General features: G+C 50.0%; 1 protein-coding gene across 4 annotated transcripts in view; it reads left to right on the top strand.

Annotated features, from left to right (window-relative positions):
- The window catches only part of RPH3AL (rabphilin 3A like (without C2 domains)), a 142,255-nt gene that overhangs the window by 19,303 nt on the left and 106,386 nt on the right, over positions 1-16,566 (top strand). Inside the window, exon 1 of one of the 4 annotated variants that reach the window (XR_004280427.1) lies at positions 7,511-7,683. The exons of 1 other annotated variant lie outside the window; for it this stretch is intronic. The gene's annotated coding sequence lies outside the window, so the exon portion shown is untranslated. Of the gene's footprint in view, positions 1-7,510; positions 7,684-16,566 lie in introns of those variants that run through there. 2 more of the 4 variants (XR_004280425.1, XM_032319990.1) reach the window with 2 other exon arrangements.

Raw genomic sequence — 16,566 nt, 5'->3', positions numbered from 1 at the left:
CGCTCAGCAGGGAGCCTGCTTCCTCCTCTCTCTCTGCCTGCCTCTCTGCCTACTTGTAATCTCTGTCTGTCAAATAAATAAATAAATAAATCTTAAAAAAAACAAAAGTACTTGTATTAATAAAGGAGAAAGACCTCAAATTAATAATCTTCCACCTTCAGAAACTGGAAGAAGAAGAAACGAAATCCAAAGTGAGCAGAAGGAAAGAAATAATAAAGATTGGAGCACAGATAAACGAAAGAGTAGAAAAGGCCACCTGTTACCCTTTATATGAAAAGTCCAGAATATGCAAATTCATAGAGAAAACAAGGGGATTAGTGGTTGTTGGGAGGTTGCTGAGGGGAGGGAAAATGGGGAGTGAGTGCTGGGAGGCGGTGGGCTAGCAGGGAGGATTTTGGTTTTATCTTCAGAGCAGTAGGAGGCTCCTGGAGGATGGACCTAGAGAGTTCCATTTTGGGTTGCATTTTGAAGAGCTCTCTGTGACCTTGGAGGAGAACGGATTGGAGAGGGTCATCGGTGGTTTTGGGGAGGCCTCTGCATTTCAGGGAGGTTATTGTTCAAGGTTCCCCCTGCTAGATGCAGCCAGACCTCCCCGGCCACTGATTGGAACCCCCCTGGGTGTTCTTCATCAGTCCAGAGACTGGCTGAGATCTCCTGGCTTAACGTGTGGTCAGGAACGGACCTCATATTCATCCGGCTAACAAGGGCTAGGTGGTTGCAAGCAGTAGCCATTGAACAAAAATGGGAATTTCTTGCCAGATCACTGGAGTATCTCATGGAAGCTTAGGCCGCTGGAAGGGCTGAATCAAGCCCATGGACCCAAGGGAAACACAGCAGCCCTCTCTCTGACTAGTGTTTGCTTCAGCCTCGTGTGGCCTCTTGTTTCCCACCGCACACGATCGTTTTCCCACATGGGGAAAGTGGGCCCTCCACCAGCTCCTGGGTTTACAGCTTACTCTTCCAGAAAGCAGTTGAGACTCAGCTCACTTCCCAGATTTTCAAGGGGGAGGACTTCAACATCCCTCCTTGCTCGGGACGCACCCCCCAGAGGGTCCGTTGGGCCTGAGGAGGCTGGTCACAGTGTAAATGCTGGGCTTCTATAGCGCCCCCACCCCAGAAGACAGTTGGGCAGCAGTGGTAAGGTGGAGGGGAAGGGTCTTCAGATAAAGGCCAGGTTCTTTTACAGCAGGGTGCACCCTCAAACCGGACACACACACTTGGGGTAACTCGCTGCCTAGGACTGGTCTGCCCCCAGGGATAATCTACATGAGACCTTCTTCTGTCACTTGACCTGGTTTGCTGATTCATTCTTTTTTTTTTTTTTTTAATTTTATTTATTTATTTGACAGAGAGAAAGATCACAAGTAGGCAGAGAGGCAGGCAGAGAGAGGGGGAAGCAGGCTCCCCGCTGAGCAGAGAGACCGATGTGGGGCTCGATCCCAGGACCCTGAGATCACAACCTGAGCTGAAGGCAGAGGCTCAACCCACTGAGCCACCCAGGCGCCCCTGCAGATTCATTCTTGATTGTCCATCTCCCCTACACTTTTTGGCCTTTACTTTCAGTCTCTGGCTGGGCCGGGAACGTTCCAGAATTTAGAATTCGTCTTACCACCTTTGTGAATTCTGTCCGTTCCCGCAGTAAAGAAAGACCTAACCGTTCCCCACTGACCAATGTGTTGAAAAGGACCCCGGTTATTGTCACTGTCTCGTTTTCACCTGCTACTTGAAACTCCGTGGCACTGACTTCGGGTACCTTCCAAACCCTGGTGATTGTGGAGTAAATGGGCCTCTGATTGCAGACGGGAGGCCAGAGGAAGTGCATGTGACGTCCGGTGGGAGGTGTGTGTGGGGGTCGGCTGCCGGTGACCTCACACTGCCCCATGGTTTCCAGCCTCCGCTCATGCTCTTTACCTGGCCTGCAGGTGGTGCCTGGGGCCTGGAGCCCTGGTCCTTGGCACCAGGGGGAGGTGCTGCCAGTTCCAGCCCCAAGGAGTGTGATTGATCTGCACGGTGCTTTTACTCTGGCTGTGCGAAGCAGGGACTTGAAGTCCTTCAGTGAGGCGCGGTTCTCCGGTTCTCCGACACTGGGGTGGAGGGAAGGGAGGGACAAGGAAGGACTCTGCATACAGATGTCGGCTCCAAAGCCTCAACTCTTGTTGAATGCCTCCAGCATTTGTAGGAAGCCGTGCAGTGTGGCGTTTTCTTGCTCATGGCTGGGTGCTGGTTGCCCAGAATATTCTTTCCAGTGCTGATAATGATGCCGGTGGCATAAACTGGGGGCTTAGCGCTGATTAGCAGTCAGGAACCTCTCCATTTAGTCTCTGTTACAACTGAACAAAGTAAGTAGGACAGATTGTTTTATATGCATTCAGTAGTTGGTAAAATCTCATGTTGCCCGGCGAGGGGCGCGGTGGTGAGAGTCGTTTTTCTCCTGTACTTCCGTCACTGCTGGCCCGAGCTGGGACTAAAGGCCCAGCCTCTCCTCTCTAATCCCAGACACTGTTCACAGCAGGGTGTGGGGGTGATCTGAATGCTTTTGTTCTTCCTTGTTTTTCCCGTCTTCTGCCCTTCTCTCCCTGTAGGCCTCCATCTGGCTCCATGAAGGAATCCAGATGCCCACGGGAACGTAGCTTTCTCTCTAGATCTCGAATATAGACAACATGTAGAAATGTGTCTTTGCAACAGAAACATAAAATAGGTATTATATGTCAGATCTAGAAGAGGGTGTTTTCTGTATACTTAGGTACATATGTTTGTGTTTGTGTGTATGTAATTAAATAGAAACCTGCAAAAGCAAGATCAGGAAAAATGTAGATTAACCAGAAGGTCAGAACCAGGGAGAGAGAATACACACTCAAGCCAGAGAGCTGTGCACAGTCGGCTGCCTCTGAACCACAAATTTAGCTCTGAACTTGTGAGTGGTCAAAGCAGGAAAACAGTATTATTCGCACGGTCCATGTGGTCCATAAGGAATAGGATACCAGTCACGGGGGGCTACTCCAGGCCATTAGATCTACAGGAAATTTCTTGCCTGTGTGGTCCTCTATGGGACCGCAAATGGTACAGAAAATATGGGCCATGGTGGCGTACTCCTGTTCCCGTGGGCAGATGTCACTGACCAGTGGTGGCCCTTGCCTGCAGAGGCCAGACAGAACCTTGCCATCCTTCTAGCATGTGCTCTGGGCAGGCATTACCAGGGCTGTGCCCGCACCGGGCGTGTTGGCGGTGTTGGGAGCCACGAGAGAGCCGTGAGCGGAGAGCCACATGTTCGGGTTGAGCGCTGCCGAGGTGTGACAGAGGTGGGCCTGTCCTGTGTGCACTGCAGATCTGTTTGCTGCAAAAGCCCTCTGGGTACCAGTGACCTGTCGGGGTGAGAGGAGGGGATAAATGCATTTGCAAGGACATGGACACACCAGCAGTTCCTGACTCACTCTAGCCACTCAGTCGTTCCCCAGGTGTTTAGCAAAGTGTGCCTGGCCCACCGTTCTCTCCCTTCTGGGGCCCGTCACCACCTCCGAGATGCCCTCCTCGACTTCCTCTACTTTGGAGCTCATGAACTGTGCACTTTTCTCTCAGCCCCCATCACAGCTGGTACCGATGCATTTATTTGCACTGATTTGTTTGGTGGCTCTGTTGCCCTCCAAGACACAGGCTCCAAGCCAGGGACGGGGTGTGTCTTGCTCACGCCCCTCCTATGCCAGCATAGGCTTGGTACATCATAGGTGCCTGGTGCATAACTGTGGCGTGAATGAGTGAAAGCACAAAGGTGAAGCAGGTGCAGGCTTTTCCGGGTGAACCGGCATAAGGGAGCCAATGCCCAGCCCTGAGGGAGGTGGGGACCGTGTCCGAGGGGGCAAGGAGATCAAGGAAGGCTTCTGGGTGTAGCCCCACTGGCTGAGGCTACAAGGATGAGGTGGAGGGAAGGGTCATCCAAGGCCCCGGGGGCAGGGAGCTGAGACACAGAGGCAGCGCTGGAGGAGGGACGGGCCAGGATTACTTTGGGGTGCTGTAAGGGCAGTGGCGGGGGTGGGGTGGGGAGCTAGCTGCTGGAGCAATGCGCAAAGGCGACTGGGCAGCAGAGGGGAGGGCAGCAGGTTTGTGGGTGGAGCAGGGATGGGGTGGGGGAGGGACCTCAGGCAGGCAGGGGCAGAGGGGAGGAGGGCAGGGGAGATCAAACCCAAGTGGATGCAGGAATAGTGGAGGGAGCCTTTGCTCCTCAGTCTTTACATCCTGCTTCTGCTGTGCCTGTCAATCCTTGGGGAACCCCCCCAGGCAGGCGCTGGCTCTCCAGACCCCAGTGTAGCCCTGGTCATGCCTGCCGCCCCTGCTGGCCTGGCCCCGCTCTCTGGAGGCGCTTTGCGCCTCTGGTTCACTGCATAACGCTTCTGCCCACACATCCAATTTTATCTTATCTATTGCTTTTAAAGATTTAAAAAAGAAATTTTCATTTGTGAGAAAGAGTGCGTGAGAGAGAGCATGAGCCAGGGGTGGGGGGTGGTGGAGAGAAACAGAGAAACAGAGAAGCAGACTCCCTGCTGAGCAGGGAGCCCAACTCGGGACTCAGTCCCAGGACCCCGGGATCATGACCTGAGCCAAAGGCAGATGCCTAACGACTGAGCCACCTGGCCTCCCCACCCCACATTTCCAGTTTTAAAATGGAATATGTACTGATCATATTTGTAGCATTTTTAAAAAATTTATTTATTTATTTGACAGAGGCAGAGATCACAACTAGGCAGAGAGGCAGGCAGAGACAGAGGGAGAAGCAGGCTTCCCACCTAGCAGAGAGCCTGACGCAGGGCTCGATCCCAGGACCCTGAGATCATGATCTGAGCCGAAAGCAGAGGCTTAACCCACGGAGCCACCCAGGCACCCCTGTAGCATGTTCTCTTGCACATGGCTTTTTTTTAATACCTTTATTTTCCAGGAACAGATTTATTTTACTGATTTCCCCCTCTTCTGCTTTTTAAGGTGTTTTTCAGTCACTTACATAAAGAACTTTTATTTCCTATTTATATTAAGTATCACCTTACCCTCTTTCATATATGAGTCACTCACTTTGTCCCTTTCAGCCTCCTTCTTGCACATCTTACCTATGGATTCATGAAACAGTTGGGTTCCTACTTTCATGCTCAAGCCTGTTCGGTGAGGTTTTGACTAAAGAGGGTGGGGACACAGCAGTGATGGGGGTTTTTTTGTTTGGGATTCCCACATTGCAGGATGATGCTGGATTGAGAGAGGCCAGAGGGGGCACACACGCCCCACATGTTAGTGTGGAAGGTTCTCGAGTCAGCACGCAAGACTTACTTCCTTGCCATTTGTTCTAGCTGCACTAGTCTGGTTGCCCTGGCAAATCTGGGGCTGTTGGGCCTGGCAGGTGAGCCAGAGTCTGGGAAGATCTGGGACAGCCTTACATAGCCCTGGGGCATGCAGAGTGGGTAAACCTCCCATAGTGGCTTGGGTGGATCCCGAGGGGGCAGTTCAGTTGTAGGGACAAATGGGGAGGCTGCCATACCATCCAGGGCCAGGGAAGAAGCCCACAGTGGGGTGGGGGGCTTCCTCTGGGCACGCGGCTGCTGCAAAGGACCCAAGTAGGCCTGGGAATGAAGCCTGGGCATTTTGAGGGGAAGCAGCCACTGCCCTGGCATCTCCAGGCTAGATTGCTGCTGGCACAGCCCTCCACAGGGGCCGGTGGTCTCTGGAGCAGGAAGCTCCTTTCTAGGACATTTCTGTTAACATGTTAACATGTTAATTCATGTCAAGCTCACTCAAATTTGTGTATACGTTTCCGCTCCTTCTCATTCCTGGAGAGGTGCTTTACTCAGGACTCTTGATTACAGCTGACAAAGACCTGACTTAAACCAGCTTGAACATAAAGGAGACTCTGTGGACCCGGCAACTTGGAATCAGGGTGGTGGTTCAGGCATGGCTGGATCCAGCGACTGACGATGCCATCTGGGTTATTTACCTCCATCTCTCAGCTCAGCTTGTTTTCATCCTTAGGCTGTGGTGGCAAGATAGCCACTGGTCATCCCAAGCCAACATTGTTCTCACAGCTTACTCTCACTGGGAAAGAGTGTGTTTCTCAGTAACTCTTGAGAGAACCCTGGGGAAGGACCCACAGGCCCGCCCAGTCCTGTGCCAGTCACTGTGCTCAAGGGGTGGGGATATTCTATCTGGTTGGGCCCAGTCACGTTCACCCTGAGGAGGGAACGTGGGGCCATATAGTGTCTGTGCGGACCCCTCCCCCAAGGACTTGTGGGCATGATTTTCCTTGGCCTGGAGGAGGACTCATGCGCAAAGACGGGAATGCTGGACAGACGAAATGTATGCCTGGGCCAGCCTCTGCCCACCTTCAGGATGAAGGACCAGCTGGTTCCCAGTGTACCTGGGGATGTGGCCGCCAATTCCCACAAACTCAGAGACAGCTGTGTCCCGTCCTCCTGCATGATACCACCAGTGTCACATACTAGCTTTCCCCAACATTGTTAGCTATGGGAGCTTTCCTTGAAATAAAACCTTCCCTGAAAGTCCAATATAGGGAGCAGAGGAGTGCTGTGTTGCTCTGGGTTGGGTTGGAACACACTCTCTGTATTTCTTCCATTCTCCATCAGCAGCCCTGAAGAGGTGGTGTGACACCCCAGGGCTCCTTGGAACCCAGTTTGAGAACCTCTTCATGATGCTCTCCAACCATCCCTTTCAGTGGCATCTGCTTTTGTTCTCCATGAGGGATAGGTTGCCAGACATGGTGTTTTTTTCTTATCAAGACAACCTTTTTTCCTGTTGTTAACTTGTTTGCACTATGAAAAGGTCAAAAAGGAGATCCTTGTCATCTTCCCACTGTAGGCAGGTGTCAGCATGTAACGGCCCCTGGCTACACAGGGGCTCACTCCGTATCCTTGTCTTCCTCAAGCTATATTTGGGAGGCTGTTCCATTTATGGCATTGGTCAAGTTATCGGTTCCTTAGTTTACCTTTTTCTTGGGGAAATACACCCATACTTATGAGATGTCACATGCATGACACTATCTAGAACGAGGTTTTTTATTTATTTATTTATTTATTTATTTATTTAAGATTTTATTTATTTGACAGAGAGATAGAGCACAAGCAGGGGGAGCAGGAGAGAGAGAGGGAGACACAGGCTCCCTGCAGGGAGCCCGATGTGGGGCTTGATTCCAGGACCCTGGGATCATGACCTGAGCTAAAGCCAGATGCTTCACTGACTGAGCCACCCAGGTGCCCCTAGAATGCATATTTTGGCTACCTTTCCATGAAAGGTACCCTTTCTAACAACAACAACAAAAAAAAATCCTTGAAATTCATAAAAGTAACCAGACTACAAAAATAATACAAAAAAGACAAAAAGATTATAAACATTCCCAAAGGAGGTCTCCCTCTAATAGGAAGTGTCCCTAGTCTGGGTCACAGAAAAGACTGTTGTCAGGGAGACTGGTCACCAGCAGACCGGCTGTGGGCTGCCTTTGTCCCAGCTTCAGTCCACTGGGGAGAATCCAGGCCTTGGTTTGGCTCCAGCTGGGGCCTCCCTGCGGCTGCCACTTATTGACTTAAGTCTGAGTGATTCAGATCTTCCTCTGGGGTCACCCCTGACAACACGTGGTGGGAGGGAGAGTCCGGGTGCCACCAGGGCCAGGCGCCCCCTGCGAAGCCTCTCCGGCTCCTGGTAGGTGTTTTGGGGTCTCTGGCTCTGAGGGGACAGGAAGAGGACTTTTGTATTTCCTGGAACCAGAGGCTCAGCTCATACAGGGGTTTTCCCAGAACTCTGCTAAGTCCCAGGGCTGGGTGTGTGTGTCTGGGCCGGAGAGTGTGGGTTAATGGTTAATGGGAGACTTGCTTTTCCGGGTTGGGTTGCCCAGGTCCTGCTGCTCTGGAGGAAGAGAAAGCAGGGGTCTCCCCCAACTGCCGCCAGTGCTGCTGCTGTGACCGTCACTGTCTATACCATCGTCCAAGAGACCCGGCAGACAGGAATTGATTTGGTGGGCAGAGAGGATGTGTGTTTCAGTAGAGAGTTGAGCAGTAGTGAGCCCAAGGCAGGGCAGAAAATGGGACCCATTAATACGACTTGAGCTAATTGAAACATTTGGTTTGATAAAATATCTTTATTGCACATGATGCTGTCCATAGGCACCAGGAAAGAGGCGGTAGGCTCTTTGCCCACAACGTGCTCACATTTGGGGTCAACCAGGACAGGCCTAGAACAGGTCCCCAGATAACTGTGCGACAGGGCTGGAAAAACCAAGGGCCATGAGAGGCAAAAATAAATCGCCAAGACAGCATTTCTTGAGATGTGATTGTAAGTACATAGTAATATTAAGTACATTATATAGATGAGCATTTGAAACACTTAATGAATTATGTATTTATTTTCATGTCTATTAGAATATAACTTTGTTTTCTTCAGTTGCCATCTGTTCATGGCAAATGATATGGTTTTCTTTCTTTTTTTAAAGATTTATTTATTTTATTTATTTATTTTTTAAGATTTTATTTATTTGACAGAGAGAGAGATCACAAGTAGACAGAGAGGCAGGTAGAGGGGTAGGGGAAGCAGGCTCCCTGCTGAGCAGAGAGCTGAATGTGGGACTCGATCCCAGGACCCTGAGATCATGACCTGGGCCAAAGGCAGAGGCTTAACCCACTGAGTCACCCAGGCGCCCAAGATTTATTTATTTTAGAGAGAGAGAGTGCACATGTGCACGAGTTAGGGGGAAGGTCAGAGGGGGAAGGAGAGAGAGAATCGAAGCCGACTCCACACTCAGCGCAGGGCTCGATCTCCTGACCCTGAGATCATGACCTGAGCCAAAATCAAGAGTCAGACTAGGCACCCTGACATGGTTTCCTAGTTAAGGTGGAGATACAAAGTTTCCCTTGAAAAGAAGTAGAAGCGGGCGCCTGGGTGGCTCAGTGGGTTAAGCCGCTGCCTTCGGCTCAGGTCATGATCTCAGGGTCCTGGGATCGAGTCCCGCATCAGGTTCTCTGCTCCGCGGGGAGCCTGCTTCCTCCTCTCTCTCTCTCTGCCTGCCTCTCTGCCTACTTGTGATCTCTCTGTGTCAAATGAATAAATAAAAAAAATCTTTAAAAAAAAAAAAAAGAAGTAGAAGCAAAAGAATGAGTGGATGTTAAGGAAAATATTAAGTAAAGACTAGTAAAGACTAGTGCGGGGGCTGCGTGGGGATAGCAAGTGGCACTAGATGCCTGAGGTTTGGGTACAGTGTGCTAGAGGATTTCAGAGACCAGGAAGGGAAAGGGCTTTTGGGAGAGTCAGGAGGCGTGGGGGGAGGGTGGTGGAGGAATAAGATCCAGCTAGGGCAGATCTGTACTCCCAGGTCCTGAAATGTGTGTGCAGATCTTGGTAGAATTCATTTCATTATGAGCCCTGTGGGGACTGGAGGGTGGGTTTGGGTTATGCCAGAGAGAGCTGTCAATCTGGGTGTGGTCTCTGAACTTCATTCAGGGGACAGTGGGAGACATTGAAGGTGCTTGAGTGTTCATGACTGCCCTTGAAGAGACTCACCTGTAGTAGGTACCAGAACTAGAAGTAGGCTGACTAGTCAGGGACCTAAGTAAAGAGAGTATAAGAGGCCAAACTAGGGCCATGGCTGAGGGCAAGCAGCCCAGCTCCCCAGCCTGTCTCCTGCTGTTTCTGGCCAGCAGCCTGGAGAAGCTGGAGAGAGGCAGGTCTAGGGTGGACAAACCAAGGCCTGGTCTCTGTGTGGGGAGGCAGTGGGAGCCAGGCGAAAGTGCAGGTCGTGTGCACAGAGAGGCCTGGAAGAGGGGTTCAGGCCACCCCTCCCAGTTGGTCCCAGTGGCCTCTTCTTGGTATGTCCTGGCTGAGCATGGAATGTTCTGGAGGAAATGGGTGGGGACAGCTGAAGGAAACTCCTCTCCAGGCCAGAGCACTGAGTTCCTGCAGGAGAAGGAAGCAAGCATTTTCCTGGCCTCCAGCTTGGCCCAGGCAGCGTGGCCGATAGCCCTGGGCAAGGGTTTCGTTCAGCCTGCGGTCATCTGGGCCAGTTGTCTTATTTAACTCTCCCATTTCTTCCTTCTAGTGCAGAGAAGCTCACCAGGTGTTCAGAGACCAGCTTGGTTTAAAAAGCAAGGGTTTTTATCTTTTCCCCCTTGAGGACCTACTATGTTCCAGGCACCGTGTTTGGAACTTTGAGTTAAACAGAGTTCATCTGGGACAAAACCTGTTGAGAAAGGATGACTGCCTTCTTCTTCTTCTTCTTCTTTTTTTTTTTTTTTTAAGATTTTACTTATTTATTCCACAGAGAGAGATCACAAGTAGGCAGAGAGGCAGGCAGAGAGAGGGGGTAGCGGTGTCCCCGCTGAGCAGAGAGCCCGATGCAGGGCTTGATCCCAGAACCCTGGAATCATGACCTGAGCCGAAGGCAGAGGCTTTAACCCACTGAGCCACCCAGGCGCCCCTGGATGACTGACTTCTTTGTGCGAAAGTGGGAAAAGAGTGTGGGGAAACTGAGCTGGTCCCAAATGACACAGGCTGTTCGCTGCAGAGCCCGCTTCTGTATACTTGCTAATGAAACTTTGGACAGGGTCTGTAACTTGGGAGAAGCCAGTCACTGTCTGCATGGGGTACAGCCCCCCACAGCGTCCTGGGCACATCTGTGAAATCCAGCAGCGCTATAATGGGGATTCTGGGAGTTATGATACAGCAGAGGTGATTGTTTTCATTTTAAATTAATTTTAATTAAAAAATTTTTAAAAATTATTTTAATTTAAAAATAATGAGTATATATGGCCTAGCATGGGGATTTGACATCACAGGTAGTTCATCCTTGAGCTGGCTGCTTCTGGCCACACTCCCTGACCTTGGATGGCAGGGGATTGCAGGGGGTTGGGGGGCTTGGGGGTCTACGTTCACTCTCCTCTATCATTAGCTTCACTTAGGTGAAGGCCCAAGAATCAAGGTGCATTTTGCCCTTTTCCTGGGCTCCTAGGAGGTCCTGGGATCTCACCTGCTCTGACTTGGTACCCAAGAGCCGTGTGTCCTTAAGGCCTGTGATCTTAAGTAACAATCTCCCGAGTGACTTTCCAGCTCTGAAATTCACAGAGGCCTTTTCCTTTTTGGCAGTCCTACCAGGAAGATTGTCTTCCTGGAATGCCGGCCTCATGCCTGCCAAGTCCCTGCTTTTTCCTTTCTGGCTCTCCACCTGACTCTTCTGTCCGAGGCCCTCCGGGGCTGCCGCAGAGGACCCCAGCAGCCCTGCTCTTGCCTCTGCCGTTCTTGGTGCGGCCCCCGCGTTCGTGGAGTCCTTGTCTGGTTCACTCGGGATTCCTCCTGCTCAGGGGCGGCCGCACTGGGGATTTGCAGCGAACAACGGAGCCACCCCCACCCCAGGATCTTACAGAGATTAACAAAGAAATGCACACATTCAAATTGTGATACAGGCGGAGAAGGAAAAGCATTGGGAGCTAGCGTCTGTCAGCCTGGCAGCCGTCTGCGATAGGGCTGTGTCCCCATGTGGTGGGGACACAGAAGACATTCGCGGAATAAAGGCACGAACAGTACGTGCTTTCTTTCCTTGTTTGTGATCGGGGATGATAGCAGATCCTTAACTGACACAAAAACATTTTGAAGGGTCTGACGTGGTCTACCAATTTAATTTTAATCTTAGTAGCAGATTTCCCACAGATGAAGACCGGGGTGTCATGTTTTTTTTCCCTCTGTAGAAGAAAAGTAAAAAATTGTTCTATTAGCATTTGATTTTAATGGTTTTAAGTTTACAGGGAAAAATTGAGTGAAACATAGGGAGGGTTCACACGTATCCCCTTCCTGCCCCCAGTTTCCCCCTCTTACTAACTTCTTGCATTGATGCGGTAGTACAGTTGTTACAATTGATGAGCTGGTATTGATACATAATTATTATTTTTCATTTTGTTTTAAAGATTTTATTTATTTATTTGAGAGAGAGAGTGAGAGAGAGAGCATGAGAGGGGAGAAGGTCAGAGGGAGAAGCAGACTCCCCATGGAGCTGGGAGCCTGAAGTGGGACTTGATCCCAAGACTCTGGGAGCATGACCTGAGCTGAAGGCAGTCACTTAACCAACTGAGCCACCCTGGCATCCCTTGATGTATAATTATTAATTATATGCCTGTATTTTACATTTAGGGGTCACTCCTGGTGTTGTACCTTGGGTTTTGACAGTTGTATAATGACAGACGTGAGTACATCCACCATTACAGTATCCTATAATAGTTTCACTACCGTAAAAATCCTGTGTTCTACAAGTTCATTTCCTTTCTCCCCCAACACCTCTGATCTTTTTACTGACTCCATAGTTTCGCCTTTTCCAGAATGTCACAGAGTTGCAGTCATACAGCACATAGCCTTTCCAGACTGGCTGCTTTCACTTAGCAGTATGCTTTAAGTTTCCCCCATGTCTTTTCATGGGCTAAGCTCATTTTTATTACTGAATTTTATTTCATTCTATGGATGTACAAAACAGCGTATTTATCTGTTCACCTATCAAAGGACGTGTGGGTTGCTCCAAGTTTTGGCAATAATGAATAAAACGGGCATAAACATTAGTGTGCCTTTTTGTGTGTGGATGTAAGTTTGCATTTCTTTGGTAAATACCAAGGAGTGGAATTGTGGGGTCACGATTATAACTGAAGAGTATATTTAGTTTTGTAAAGTACAGCCTCCCAAAGTAACTGGACAGTTTTGCAGTGAGTAAGATTCCTGGGGTGCCAGGTGGCTCAGTCAGTTAAGCACCCGACTCTTGATTTCAGCTGAGGTCGTGATCTCAAGGTTGTGAGATCAAGCCCTGCATCAGGCTCTGCACTCAGGACGGAGTCTGCTTCTCCATCTCCCTCTGCTCTTCCCTCGGCTTGTGCGTGTCCTTTCTCTCAAAAAATAAATAAAATCTTAAAAAAAAAAAAAAGGAGAGAGTGTTTCTGTTGCTCTGCATCCTTGTCAGCATTTGGTGTTGTCAATGTTCTGGATTTTGGACTTCTCTAATAGGTGTGTAGTGGTATCTCATTGTTATCCTAATCTGTGATTCCTTAAGGACTTGATATTGACCATGTTTTCGTATGTTGATATTTGCCCTTTGTGTATCTTCTTTGATGAGGTGTCTGTTCAGATCTTGTGCCCATTTTTTAACTGGGTTGTTTTCTTATTTTTGAAAAAAATAGTGTTCCCCCATTTGGAATCTTATTCATCATCTCTGACTTGCCTGAAAGGATAAAGCAAAAAGACTGTGTGTGTTTATGTGGGGGTGATTGACTTCAAAACACATGTAGTTCTGTTTAGTGTTGAGCTGTTGGGATACCCTTGAAATTAAGAGCTTGGGCTTAAAGTTCGAATTCCGGGCTTTGCCACTTATTGAATGTGTGACGTTGGGTAAATCATTTGTCTTTATGAGCCTCAGTTTGCTCACCTGTAAAATGGGCATGTTAAAACCTGCTGTGAGGGGTGCCTGGGTGGCTCAGTTGGTTGTGCATCTGACTCTTGATTTTGGCACAGGTCATGAACTCAGGGTTGTGGGATCAAGCCCTGCATTGGGCTCTGTGCTTAGCGTGGAGTCTCCTTGTCCTCCCCCACTGTACCCTCTCGCTCACTGTCTGTCAAATAAATAGATAAATAAAATCTTATAAAAAAACAAAACCCTGCCATGATTTGCCAAAGCACTTGGCACCAAGCCTGACAAATAAGTAAATATTCAATAGGTGGTGGTTCTTCTAACAGGTAATCAACAAGCATGCCTTTCACTTCTCCTGTATGATGTTTTGTGTTCCCTTTGTGTCCTAGTCTTTGAGACCCCAGAGCAGGCAGGGTGTGTGTGCGTATGGAATGCATGTCATGCCCCAGCAGGCACCCGCTTCTCGGCTCAGCCCTTCCCTGGCCTCCTCTGACTTCCCTCGTTCCAAGCCCCAGACTTGTTGCACTCGCCTGCTCTTGACCACACCTGCTATGGGCCCTGTCCCCTGAGCTGCTCTTTCTCCAAGCCTGGCTACAAGCATAGACACCCCAGGTCCTCCTCCTTCTGACTTCTCTGGGGATGAACCTCAGGTCCGTTTCGTCTGAGTGAGTTCCTGCGGTTGGCAGTGAGAAGTCAGGAGGGCTGGGAAAGTGACTGGGTGGACGGTGGTGTCCCGGCAGCGGCTGCAGGCTGGCTGGCTCCTGGCTCCATGAGACATGGGCGTTGGAGTTGGCTCCTCGTATGGCCTCACCAGTGGGTCCCGACAGGTCTCTTGGAGAGGCAGTGTGGCCTTTCCCTTCCTGCTGGAGGGGGACTTGCTGCTCCCCAGGCCTCTGCCCTGCCTGGAAATGACATCCTCTGGACATTTCCCACAAAACGGAGTGGAAGGCCTGGGAACCATCTAACTTCTGAGGTTCTTTGTGCAGAGGTCAGATACGTGGAAAGACTGGCCACAGGCAAAGGGCAAATTCTGTGAAACGTTGCTCCTCCCTGCCAGGGAAACGCCGCTCCGTAGTTGCAGTCATGGTGGGGAGGGTGGATATATTATTCTGTTACGAAGTGACCTCCTTCGGTCTCTGAGAGAATTGAGTTAAGGTTTTTGTGGATTTTTGGAAAAGATTTATTTATTTTTTTATTTTCCAAAGAAAGTGGTAGTGAGCCAGTGAGGGAAGGGGCAGAGGGAGAGAAAGAACCCTACAGCAGACTCCCTCCTAAGTGGGGAGCCTGACACAGGGACTCAGCCCTGGGACCCTGAGATCATAACCTGAGCTGAATTCAAGAGTCGGACGCTTAACCAACCACGCCACCCAGGTGCGCCCGTGGTCAGTGTTAAACGAGGGTGTCAGCAGGCATCATCGTCATCTGTTCAGACCCCTTCCCCAGAGTGCCCCACTTGTACGCCCCGTACCCACCTCCCACTCCCTGCCCCAGACTGCTTCAGGTCGCTCAGATGAGCTCAGCCGCTTGAAGGGGCAGGTCCAAAGATGGCAGTCCTCCACCCCAAGGAAGGACCTGTTAGTTCTGTTTGGTACAGTGGCATTTCTTGATGCCCCCTCCCTGCATTCTGCTGGGTCCTGGGATCTCAACGCTGCTAATAATGGGCCGGGCAGTGACGGTGAGGGTGCTGGTGGCCGAGGTGGTGGTCCAGCGATGGTCGTGATGGTGGCCTTCACCGAGAGTGCATAGTGTCACGGTCCCGTGCTGGATGTCTTATCCGCAGCATCTAAATAAACCAGAGCTTCTCCAACTCGTGCTTCGACCTTTTCAACTGGATGATTTCATATTGTGGGGGGCTGGACTGTGCCTTGTAGGATACTTAGTGGCATCCTGGCTTCTGCCCACGGGACTGTAGCCAGTGGCACCCCCTCCCCCTGCCTTGTCTCCAGAACGCGCCAGATGTCCCCTGGGAGACAAAATCACCCTGATTCAGAAGCACTGATCTAATTTCTCAACAGCCCCAGGAGACAGCTCCTCATTTTACAGATGAGGCTGCTAAGGCCCGGAGAAATAAAGGAGCTGTCCAAGGTCACCGAGCTCATAATTCACAGGGCAGAATGCAAACCTGACACCTGATCCAAAGAACAGACTTGTAACCATTGCCCTTTATTGCTCGTCAGAAAAGGCAAATTTGCGTGCCCTTCTACGGGACTACCTGGGAGTACAGGACCAGGTTGGGCCTGCGTGGTCAGCCTGGGCATCCGTTGCCGAATTCATTTGGAGCTAATAAAAACAGTGGGCTGCTGCTCATTTTCTGCCATGGTTTGGACCCAAAGAGCTGAATGTATTTACATGGAGACTGTCTGCACAGGCCCCAGGCCTCTGCCGTGGCAGGGAAGTCCCACTCCTTCTCCTTCCTCCAGGCAGCCCGTCACCTGCAGACCCTGTAGGGAGGGTATAGTTTTCAGCAAATGGGGCCCCTGCGCTCCTCTGCTTTCTCCCACTGAGGCTGTGAATCTGGGCTTATGGGTTGAGTGCCCAAAATACTCATTCGTAATTTTTCCTTTCCTTTTTTTTTTTTTTTTTTTTTAACAACAATTCATTCTGAAAAATTTTAAATGTAAAGCTGAGTCAAAAGACTTTTACCGTGGAATCTGACATACCCACCGTTTAGATTCTATTATTAATATTTTACTTCTCTTCTGCTTCCCTTTTCTGGAACTCGGGTCAGCGTCATCTCTGGCTGGTGGGTCAGTGAGTGCAATATGAATTTTCCATGAGGAGAATACATTAATAGCATAGACCGGGGTAATGAGACAAAGATGGTCTTCATTAACCAGGTTTTTGGAGGAGTTCAGGGTCATGGATGACCCTACTCACTGTTAAAGCAAAACTAGTTCAAACTAGTTACTAAATAGATTGGAGCATTATTTAAAAATGCCATCTGGGGGCGCCTGGTTGGTTTAGGCCAGATCCCGAAGTCCCAAGGTCAAGCTCCCCATCAGGCTCCCTACTCAGCTGGGGGTCTGCTTCTCCCTCTGTCCCGCCTCCCCTGCCCTCTGCTTGCTGTTTTCTCTCTCTCTTTCAAGTAAATAAATTAAAAATCTTTAAAAATAAACAAAATGTCATCTAGATTTTAATCCATGTTATCTTGAAGTATTGAA

The sequence above is a fragment of the Mustela erminea genome, chromosome 18, assembly GCF_009829155.1.
Source record: "Mustela erminea isolate mMusErm1 chromosome 18, mMusErm1.Pri, whole genome shotgun sequence".
Taxonomy (NCBI): Eukaryota; Metazoa; Chordata; class Mammalia; order Carnivora; family Mustelidae; genus Mustela; species Mustela erminea.
This window is presented reverse-complemented; position numbering and strand designations above follow the sequence as displayed.